Source organism: Megascapheus bottae, chromosome X, assembly GCF_031878675.1.
Source record: "Megascapheus bottae isolate mThoBot1 chromosome X, mThoBot2.hap1, whole genome shotgun sequence".
Taxonomy (NCBI): domain Eukaryota; kingdom Metazoa; phylum Chordata; class Mammalia; order Rodentia; family Geomyidae; genus Megascapheus; species Megascapheus bottae.
The window spans coordinates 27,337,726-27,348,303 of NC_143547.1; the positions used below are offsets into that span (position 1 = coordinate 27,337,726).

At 38.9% G+C, this 10,578-nt stretch overlaps 1 non-coding gene across 1 annotated transcript; it reads left to right on the plus strand.

Moving 5' to 3' along the window:
* Window positions 1-7,042: 7,042 nt before the first annotated feature.
* LOC150040641 (U6 spliceosomal RNA) lies at window positions 7,043-7,147 on the plus strand. The gene has a single exon (XR_016533908.1). It is a non-coding gene; the product is annotated as a U6 spliceosomal RNA (small nuclear RNA).
* The last annotated feature ends 3,431 nt before the right edge of the window (window positions 7,148-10,578 follow it).

Genomic DNA, 10,578 nt, shown 5'->3' on the forward strand with positions numbered 1-10,578 from the left:
GCTGCTCTTCCAGCTCAGTTCACAAGATGTAATATGATCTAGTACACTGTGGAAATGGACTCGTACTGAAAAATGCTTGCTTCTTGTATTCAGTGTATGTGGTGTGCTTCTCTTGTGACTAGCAGAAACAGCCCTGATGTAAAGAACAAAACGCTTTTGCAAGTTGTCTACAATGATCAGAATGTGGCCTTTAGTCATAACTTCCCAAGGCTTCAGTTTCAAGGCATTAGACACAAATACAGGTAGAATGAATTTATTGCTATCAACCAAGAGGACATTATGAGGTTATATGAAACTTCTACCCACCTCAGGGCCCAGCTGCGTTATCTAGGTGGCAAGGAAATTGAAGCGAAAGATTCCAATATTAGGTCAAAAGCTGGGAAGAGAAATTCTTCTATTTCCTTAGGCTATCTTAAAGGTAAAAATTCCATTCTGTGTTTTCACATTGAAAGAACTTTGACTATATATTTAGGTAAAGGCATAAATTAAAATGGATTCAGAAAGCAAGCACAGCCAGGCACCAATGGCTCATGCCTGTAATCCAAGATATTCAGGAAGCTGAGACCAGAGGGCCATATTTTGAAGCCATCCTAGGGAGGAAAAAGTCCATAAATAGCCCAAAGCTGGAAGTAAAGCTGTGGTTTAGGTGGTAAAGCAACAGCCTTGAGCAAAAGGCTGAGGAATAGAGCCCAAAATCTGAGTTGTTCAAGAACCAATATGGAGAAATAAGGAAGGCCCAATTACAAAATACGTTGAAAAAAGATATCAGAGCAAGCATGATACCTGCCAGAAGCACAGCTTGGTTACTTCATAGGTTATCTATCGCTGAAAGGCCTGTTGGCATCTTGGAGCCAGAGCATATCTATCATTCCCTCAGCCTAATTTCAAAACTGATAAGGTGATTTCTAAAGAATTATCTCTATTATTTGAAGCATTTTCTGAATCATCCCCTTTTAATCTGGGGATGGTTTCATTCCATATAGTCTCACTACTTTTGGGTTGATTTGGGGTATAGAGAAGTGATAAAAACTTTATATCTTCTGGAAATTCCAGGCCTTTCCACAACTTTCAGGAATGGCACAATTCACTCTGGTCATTGCATTCAGGACACTTACACAGTCCAAAAGGCAACACAGAGTGAAGCCCAAAAAAAAATCCTGTCTTGGTTTTGCATTAGTATTAGTCTCATCTTTCAAATACGGCATGCTGGGGTGGGGAAATAAAATCAGAAAGTTGGTGGGTCAAAAATCAATTCTATTTTTAATTAAAATTTGTAATAGAAATGTTTGCTTTTAAACATAATGCGACAGAAAGTAAATTAGAGAATCTGGTCCTAACACTAATAAGCTCTATTTTGATATAGACAGTGTTTAAATGGGCCAAGTATTATGAAACCATTTGAGATCAACTTTTAAGCTGTGCAGCAATCATAGCAACTCAGGAGGTTTGAAATCCGAGGATAGAAATTTAAAGTTAAGCTTGGCCCATTAGCTCACACCTATAATCCTAGCTACTCAGGAGGCTGAGATCTGAGGATCGCAGTTCAAAGCCAGCCTGGGCATTAAAGTCCCTGAGACACTTATCTCCAATTAACCACCAGAAAAAACCTGGAAGTGGCACTGTGGCAGTAGCCTTGAGCTGAAGAGCTCAGGGACAACACCCAGAGTTCAAGTCCCACAACCGACAAAAAAAAAAGTTCAAGGCTAAGTCCAAGCAGAAAAGTCCATGAGACTATTATCTCCAATAATCCATGAAATTACCAGAAGCACAGTTGGTTCAAGTGTTATAGAATGGACAAGGCCTAGGGCCTGAATTCAAGCTCTACACACAAAGTCTTTCCTGACAGATTGACTTTGATCTATTATCCACATATTTCAGTCTCCAAAATATCTAAAAATACAGATGTGAACCACCAGCACCTAATTCATAATTACCTTTCCATTTTCTACATAATGTATATTTTTAACTATATCATATGACAATCAAATTTCCAGAGAAGGGGTTTTAGTAACTTTCTTTGAACTGAGGAAGAATTATCTCATATTTGGGAGCCTAAGGAGACATGACTAAAAACAGTATAGGATCCTAGAACAGGAAAAATCTGGTGAAATCTGAATCGAGTCTAAAGGTTAGTAGTTTGGTAGCAATATTATTTTCATGGTCATGATAAGTGTGTATATCAACCCTGCGTCATAGAGTAAACTGGGCCAAGGAGAGATGGGAATACACTACGATTTTAACAACTTTTATGCAAATCAGATGAGACCAGGCACAACAACCAATTCAAGAAAAAATTGATAATAACACATTCTTTGTGAAGGAAAACCAGTTGGTACATATATTTAGACAGTTTTGAATGCAGTTCATGTTGGTTAACTGATTCCACTAGATGGCACTCTTTTCTGCAAGGACTACAGATACTTGTTCACCTGTCCTCTATCACCTCTATCAGCTGAGAGAAATTTCCTCTTGAGCTCCAATGGGCACATTCCTTTGTTGGTTGTATGCTTTCAGTGAGTGTAGAAAAGCATTTGTTTTGCCAGGCATGGTGGCTCACGCCTGTAATCCTAGCTACTCAGGAAGCTGAGGTCTGAGGATCGAGGTTTAAATACAGCCTGGGCACTACAAAGCCCATGAGTCTCTTATGTCCAATTAATCACCAGAAAACCAGGAGAGGTGCTGTGGGCTCAAGAGTTAGGGACAGCACCCAGGTCCAGAGTTCGAGTCCCACGGCCACCCAAAAAAAAAGCACTTGTTTTATTCTCTAGAAATGTCTTCCTTCAGAATTCAAGCTTCATTTTCATTCCAAAATATTACAATGATGTTTATCCAGCCATTCATCACATTTAATATGCCCTTCTTCTCCATTCCCTGCCTTCTCTGTACTGCTGCTGATCAACAAACTTGCCATCCTCCCACATACTTGAAAACTCCACATGATCCAAAAACAAACTACATTAAGGAGCAAATCAGTGTCCACCTTGGTTTCACCATTCTGATGATGCAGGTCCCCCTCTGATCTCTGCATCTCAAAATATAGGATTCACGTTCTCTGGTTTATGTCATGTCTGGTTCATATCAAAGCCAAAAACCTAGGCTCCTTGTCAAGTCAAGACCATGTAGTGAAGAGTCCTCCAATTCCTTTGCTTCTGGACACCAATCATGCTTACCCATTCACTATCTTCCTTATGAAAGTTTCAAAGATCTGCACACAGTGGATTAAGCCTATCATCTTAAGGACTTGGGAGATAGAAATCAGGAGCGCAATTTGAGAAGGTGACAACCCAGGAAATAAAAATTCAAGACACTCCATCCAGAGTAATGGCTAAGTACAGTGGTGCAAATCTGTCATCCCAGTGACGGGGGAAGTATAAGTAGGATTGTATCTGCCTTTATCTCAGAATAACTTCACATAATCACAGAAAAAGACAAACACAAAAAGGGCTGGAAGAATGTCAACTGGTAGTGTCTGGTTACCAAGTATGAGGCCCTAAGTTCAATCTCCAGTAGGAAAAGAAAATAATATGAATAATAATCCAAATCATGTATTCTCCCATAGTCGGAAAAAGACTTCTAGGTCCATTTTAGCAAAGGCATTTCAAATACTGCTAGTGTGAATTTTTAAAAGAAAAATACAAAATAAGGAATCCATTTAGGGTATTTATGTGCCAAAATAAAAATAGAGTCATGATATTTACAAATCTATTTCTAAAGATCTTCAAAACTATTTCCAAATGTTTAAATTTAGATGAGCATGGACAATGTCCGTCTCTTCATTTTATATAGTAAGTACTTGCGGTACATAAGAATGGACCACAGAGACAGGCACAATGGTGCATACCTCCAATTTTAGCACTTGAGGCTCAGGCAACCTTAATCCCGAGTGTAAGGCCAGCTAAAGTACAATACACCCTGTCTCTATCCCATCAAAAAAGTAATAAAGATTGTGATCCTGGCCCTGAAACACAAGAGACACCCTCAAAAAAGGAAAAAGGTGTGAAGCAAAGGCTTAAAGCAATTCTTAAACCCATATAAATCTTAAATCCATGAGATTTTTTTTTAATCTCATACCAATGGGCTCTTCAGAGTAGACTATGAAAAGAAAATGAGATTTTCTCAAAACTCTTTCCTTTTCAAAACAACTTGCTATAATGGTAAAAGCAAATTTTGTAGATGAAACTTTCCCTTTATATAACACTAAGCTCTACATTCTATGGAACTACAAATGTCATCTAAATTTATTATCAAAATTGAAGAAAATATATTGAACTGGTCTGTTCTCAGTACCTCTTCTGTTCGTTAATCCTATTACAAAATTGCTGAAAATATGTATTTACATAACATTATTTCTCTCTTTCTCTATCTCTAGCTCTACCCATCTACTTTTCTAATGTTACAAATGAAATTAAATTGAGGTAAATTCAAAATATATGGTTTCATTTCTAAATCCTTAGATTTCTCTAAAACAAACCAAACCATTTAAACTGCCTGTGGATTCACATTTATTTAAATATTCAATATTCAAAAATATATAAATATTGTATGTAAATATTCAAAGATTTTCAGAGAGCATCTTCACCAGCAAAATCTAAGCCTTTTCTTCTTTATTGATGTCATTCAAATTCACACGTGGAGATAATTTCCTTATTTATTACACAAAAATGAGAAAATGACTTCTTCAAATCCTTACTCATACAAATAAGAATATGGGATTCTTTTCTAATTTTACACACAAGCATATATAGTCACAAAATTAAGAGTGACAAGTCTCTACAAATCCTAAATAATTTAAGCAAAGCAAAATAAACAATATTTAAAAAATGAAAGATAAAGTCAATTAAAGGGTTTAGCTAAAATTTAAGCAATCAATCACATCCAAGGTTTAACTGAGTTTGTTATTTTGGCAAAAGGAAAAAAAAATCACAAATGACATCATGTTAACCTCCAACACATGGTTTGGTAAATCAATCTTTTATGTATGATTCATGATCTTATTGCTTCACATGCATTTTAAGTTCCTGCTCCACACTTGAGTCTCAGTTAGAGAGGTGTCAGCATTACAACAATAACAACCCATGTGGAGTTATTGAAGAAGACAAGATACCAGCCAATAATCAGGATCAATACAAGGAGAACAAATCCTGTATTAGGAAACATCAGAAAAGCCCCTAGGGTCAAGTAGAGTTGGAAAAATGGAAGTTTCAATCAGGCACTAATGGCTCACCCCTATAATCCTAACTACTCAGGACACTGAGATCTCAGGACCATGGTTTGATGCCAGCCCAGGCAAGAGAGCCTATGAGATTCTTATCTCCTAATAAACTGCCATCCACCCCAAGCTCCAGTGGCTGAATGCTAGCCTTGAGTACGAAAGCTCAGGGAGAGCACCTAGGCCCCGATTTCAAATCCCAGAATCAACAACCAAAAAAAAGAGTAAAGAAGTTTCAGAGGGAAGATGTTCTCACTTTTAACAAGGATGAAACTGAGAAGCACTAAAAATCTCACAACACATTAATCTGTACATTTTGGTCAATTATGTATTTACTATTTATTCTAATCCTTCATTTTGAAAAGATAACCATCTATGTTTCTATGCAAATGATTGTGAGTACTACTTTTATATATACCATGGTAAGAAAATAATAACCCAAGAAGATAAATTCAAGCAGACCTTTTGTGCATTCAGTTGAAAACATCACTGCCTACCTTGTTTTACTCAACCACAGGCAAGATCATCTGCCAAGAATTCATCCCAGGAAACAAGTGCAAAAGGAGCCACACTTGTACTTTGTAAGGGCTAAATGAATCACTTCCGAATCTCCCAAAGGGAGACAATTCAATTATCTTTTGTACTAAAGCAACTTTTAAATAGATCTTCTACTTATAGTCCTGCTAAATTCACTATTGTTACTCACAATGAGTTCACCGATATTAGTCAGCACAAATTAGTCACTATATTATTTGAACCACTAACCACCTCCCCCGCTTTCTGGTTTTCCTTTCCCTTAGGTATTTTGCAACATTTGAGATGACTAACTGTACCCAAGAAATGCTACGGGGCTTTTTATGCATGTTTTGTTGTCTAAATACCCACCAACTCCCCATTAACAAAAGGAGTGACGTGTGTGTGTTATGTGTGTTACGAAAAGAGAAAATGAAGGCAAATAGCATATTCACTATACATATGTGACAAAGGAAGTAGGAAATGTGAAGTGCTTCTGGGAGTGGAACAGATAGATAAAATAGAAAAAAATGGAAAGGATAATGGTGGAGAAGTTCCAGACAACCATGGACATGTTAAATTGCAACTGCCCTGTACAAATTATCTGAAGCTTCAAAAAATAATTAATGGAATTTCCCACGGTCACATTGCTTCACTACAAGTTCTGTTTTACCATTACTTCTCTTAAACTTATGTAGGTATAGCTTGCACAGTCAAATGCATTATCTCTTTGTTTAAAAACAAAACCAATACAATGAACACATACATGTGTATGGGCTTTTCTGTTCTTTCCCAAAATCTCTAGTCTAACATAGGAGTTTTGTCAATCACAGATAAGGAATTAAAACATGTTCAAGGGGCCTGGCACAGTGGCTCACGCCTATAATGCTAGCTACTCAGGAGGCTGAGATCTGAGGATCAAGGTTCAAAGGCAGCCTGGGCACCAAAGTACCTGAGACTCTTATCTCCAATTAACCTCCAGAAAATGGGAAGTGAGGCTTGGCACATGGGTAGGGAAGCAGGCTTGAGCTGAAGATCTCAGGGACAGTGCCAAGGCCCAGAGTTCAAGCCCCATGACCCACAAAAAAGTTCAAGGTAGATGGGGCCTTTCAGTCTTTCAAAATCAGACAGAACTATTATTTCTTGCCAAGACTTCTTCAGGGCTGATGGCATTAGCTCAAGTAGTAGAACACTTGCCTAGCAAGTGTAAGCCCTTAAATGTGTGTAAGGACCAGAATGTGGGTTTCTGTAATGTCTTTAAGGTTCCTTTTCAAGCATTCAAAGCAGACTAGCATGGCACACTTGTAAGAAATAATGCAAGTGGGCTCGCTTCAGCATCACATGTACTAACACTGGAAGGATACAGACATTAGCATGGCCTCATGCAAGGATGACACACAGATTCATGAAGCATTCCATGTTCTTTTCTCATGTTGTTTCTGTATCTGACTCTGTTACATATATTGTATTTGTTCATTTGAAATAGAAAAGGGAATGAGGAAAAAAAGATGATTGGGAGGGGTGGGGGGAGGAGAGGTGGGAGAAAAACATGAGAAGGGGTATCAATGTTCAAGAAGTAATATACCCAATCACTACCTGATCAATGTAACTGTAACCCCTCTATACATTACCCAACAATAAAATACAATTTTTTTTGCCAGTCCTGGGCTTGAGCTCAGGGCCGGAGCACTGTCCTTGGACTTTCTCAAGGTTAGAGCTCTACCACTTGAGCCTCAGCACCACTTCCAGCTTTTTCCTATGTATGTGGTACTGAGGAATCGAACCTGGGTCTTTGTGCATGCTAGGCAAGCACTCTACCATTAGGCCAAACTCCCAGCCCAATACATTTTTTTAAAAAGAATGAAAGTAATAAAAAATCTAAATTCCTCCATTTTCTTGATCATAAAAAATGTTCCCTTCATGAAATACTGAAGTAATTTACCACAAACCATGCACTGCAATGCAACTGGGTTCTTGAGAAAAATGCTATATTGGAATCAAGGGAAGGAGTTGGTGTGTTATGAAACAATGTGATGAGACAGTTTCTCAAGAAAAGCCAAAGTGAAGAAAGTGTCAACCAATATAGAAATAGTCAGAAACCAGAAGTCCCTTTTTATATAACCCTGCACACTCAGGTCCTGGAAATACCCTCATCAATTAATTGTTAGGCTATTTCTGGGGGGAAATTTTGGGAGAGGAAAGAGATCAAGACTTTTACAATAAGTAGTACACATCCAGGATTCTCCTAGCATATATGGAAAAAAACTCTTTTTGAACTTGGTGTAGAGGCATGATAACAGGAGGCACACAGATAATCTTAGCACTCAGGAGGCTGGTAGAGGAGAATCTAGAGTTTCAAGTCATTCTGAATTATGGTAGGCAGACTGAAATCTTTTGATACTATTTCTTTTTGCTATCCTATTGGCATTATGAAACAAAGGCATCTTGACTTCTTAAAGGGATTCCTCAATTTGTGGGATTATCAATGTCACCTTGCTCCTGACTTACACCTGAGAATCATCTTACTAACCTGTCACTTGGTAGGGAGGGTTCACTTTCTCCTCAGCATTCTGTCCCATGAGGCAGTTATAAACTAGCTGCCACTACCCCACAATGTCCTACTGATTTGATTGGCTGCATCTCCTCCTCATAGCCATTACTGAAATACCCAATGGGCTGCAGTTGCCAGAGAGCCACATTCTGCAGCATTCAAGTCTTTCCCCCAGACACCTTAGGGCCCTCTGCCATTTCTTGTCCTCCTCTCACAGGCTCAGGGTTACCTGGCTTGTTTTCCTAAGACATCAAAGAGGCAGCAGCTATGATAAGTACAGGAAAAGTGGCAGGGAGTCAATGCTAAAGGCCACAGTAATACAATTTCAGCTCAAAGCGGTCCAAGCAAGTGGGATGGCACAGAAAAGGGGATCCTCAAACTTATCCCCAATCATAACAGTGATAGAATGGGAAAGAAGGGCTCTTTCTCATAGCCTGTGCTTGCCAGGCAATCACTGATACTGAAGCATCTGAGACTAGAAAACCCAATTTTAGCCTCCAGCCCGCCCATGAGCATCTTTGTTTTGCTCTATAGAAGCAATACACTCAAAAAATTGTGGACGTAACATAATGTGATTCTTCCTCCCTATATGTTCTTTCAAGTCAAACGATTATTAGCCTTTGGGCTGGCTGACAATACTTCTCAGACCGCAAAGCATATGGTGGCATCTCTTTGCTTGATCTGGGCTACTTCAACTCAAGAACTGGAATCTACACAGAAGATGAAGTGTGAGAAACATTCACTTCATCCAATGGGAAAACCCATTACAAACACTGATGACCTCATAGGCCATCTATCCTTTCCTGGCTGAAGCAAGGAACCCCATTCTAGTCCTGCCTCCTTTCTCTGTATCCTGTTCCTCTAGACACTTTAGGTAAGTTTCCAAAAGTTGAGAAAATGCCACTATTCTATGTAACTTGTGGGCAGAGATGGGTGGAGGAAATTAAAGAAAAGAGAAGGAAGGGGTAAACATTGGCCAACATATACTCATTACCTGACTAGTAAGCTCTACAAGCCCTAATAACAATAAAATATTAAAGATGAAAAAGAAAATGCGACTACCTATTATGCTCTTCACCAAACACTAGAGCACATGTCCCCATCTGTCTCCCAATGGACAATCTGAGGGACTGTAGAGCTAAGAAGGGCATAGAGGGAATGGGTTGGAGGAATGTAAACCAAAATCCACCTATACTAAAATTTCACCAAGGGTGCTCCATGTTTTTGAAGTGTGAAAACCCAATATTAAATAAAACACACACACACACACACACACACACACCACTTCTTAGTATATGTGACTCACAACTGATTTTTTTTTTCTGGTTTTAGTTCTGAAGAAAAGCTGTCATGAAAAATGCTACTAAATGGCCCAATACTTTCGCAGATGAATAAGGAAAATGCTGTGTGTGTGTGTGTGTGTGTGTGCGCGCACGCACGCGAACATGTGTGTACATTCACACACAAAGGAGAAATATTCAGCCTTCAAAAAAGGAAATTTTCGGCTGGGACATTGGCGTAGTGGTAGAGTGTTTGCCTAGCATGCACCAAGTCTTGGGTTCAATGCCGGCTTTTTTCTATGTATATGGTACTGAGGAATCGAACCTGGGTCTTTGTGCATGCTAGGCAAGCACTCTAACAACTAGGCCAAATTCCTGACCCCCCAAAAAAAGTTTAAGGAATTTTCCGCGGGGTGCAGTAGCTCATACCTGTAATCCTAGCTTCTCAGGAGGCCGAGATCTGAGGATTGTGGTTCAAAGCCAGCCCCAGGCATTAAAGACCTTGAGACTCTTATTTCCAATTAACCACTAGAAAACCAGAAGTAGGCCTATGGCTCAAGGGTTAGGGTGGTAGCCCTACCTAACCCCCCCACCAACCGGCATGGAGCTGAAGAGCTCAGGGACAGCACCAGATCCAGAAATCAGAGATCAAGCCCCAGGAGACACACACACACACACACACACACACACACACACACACACACACACACACACAGAAATTTTCTCACTTGAAACAATATGGATGACCTTGGAGACAGTATGTTAAATAAGTCAGATATAAAAGGGAAAATATTGCATGACTATACAGTTACATCTAGAGTAGTCAAATTTCAAATTAGAATGGAGAAGGGAGACTGTCATAGGTACTGTAGGGAAAGAAAAGGGAGAAGTGTCTCTTTAAGTACATATTTTCAGTTTGCAAGAGGAAAAAGTTCTACATCAATAAAATTAACTACTTAACATTTTTGTACTATACACTCAAAATGGTTAACATGAAAAATTGTATGATACATGATTTTCTGCCA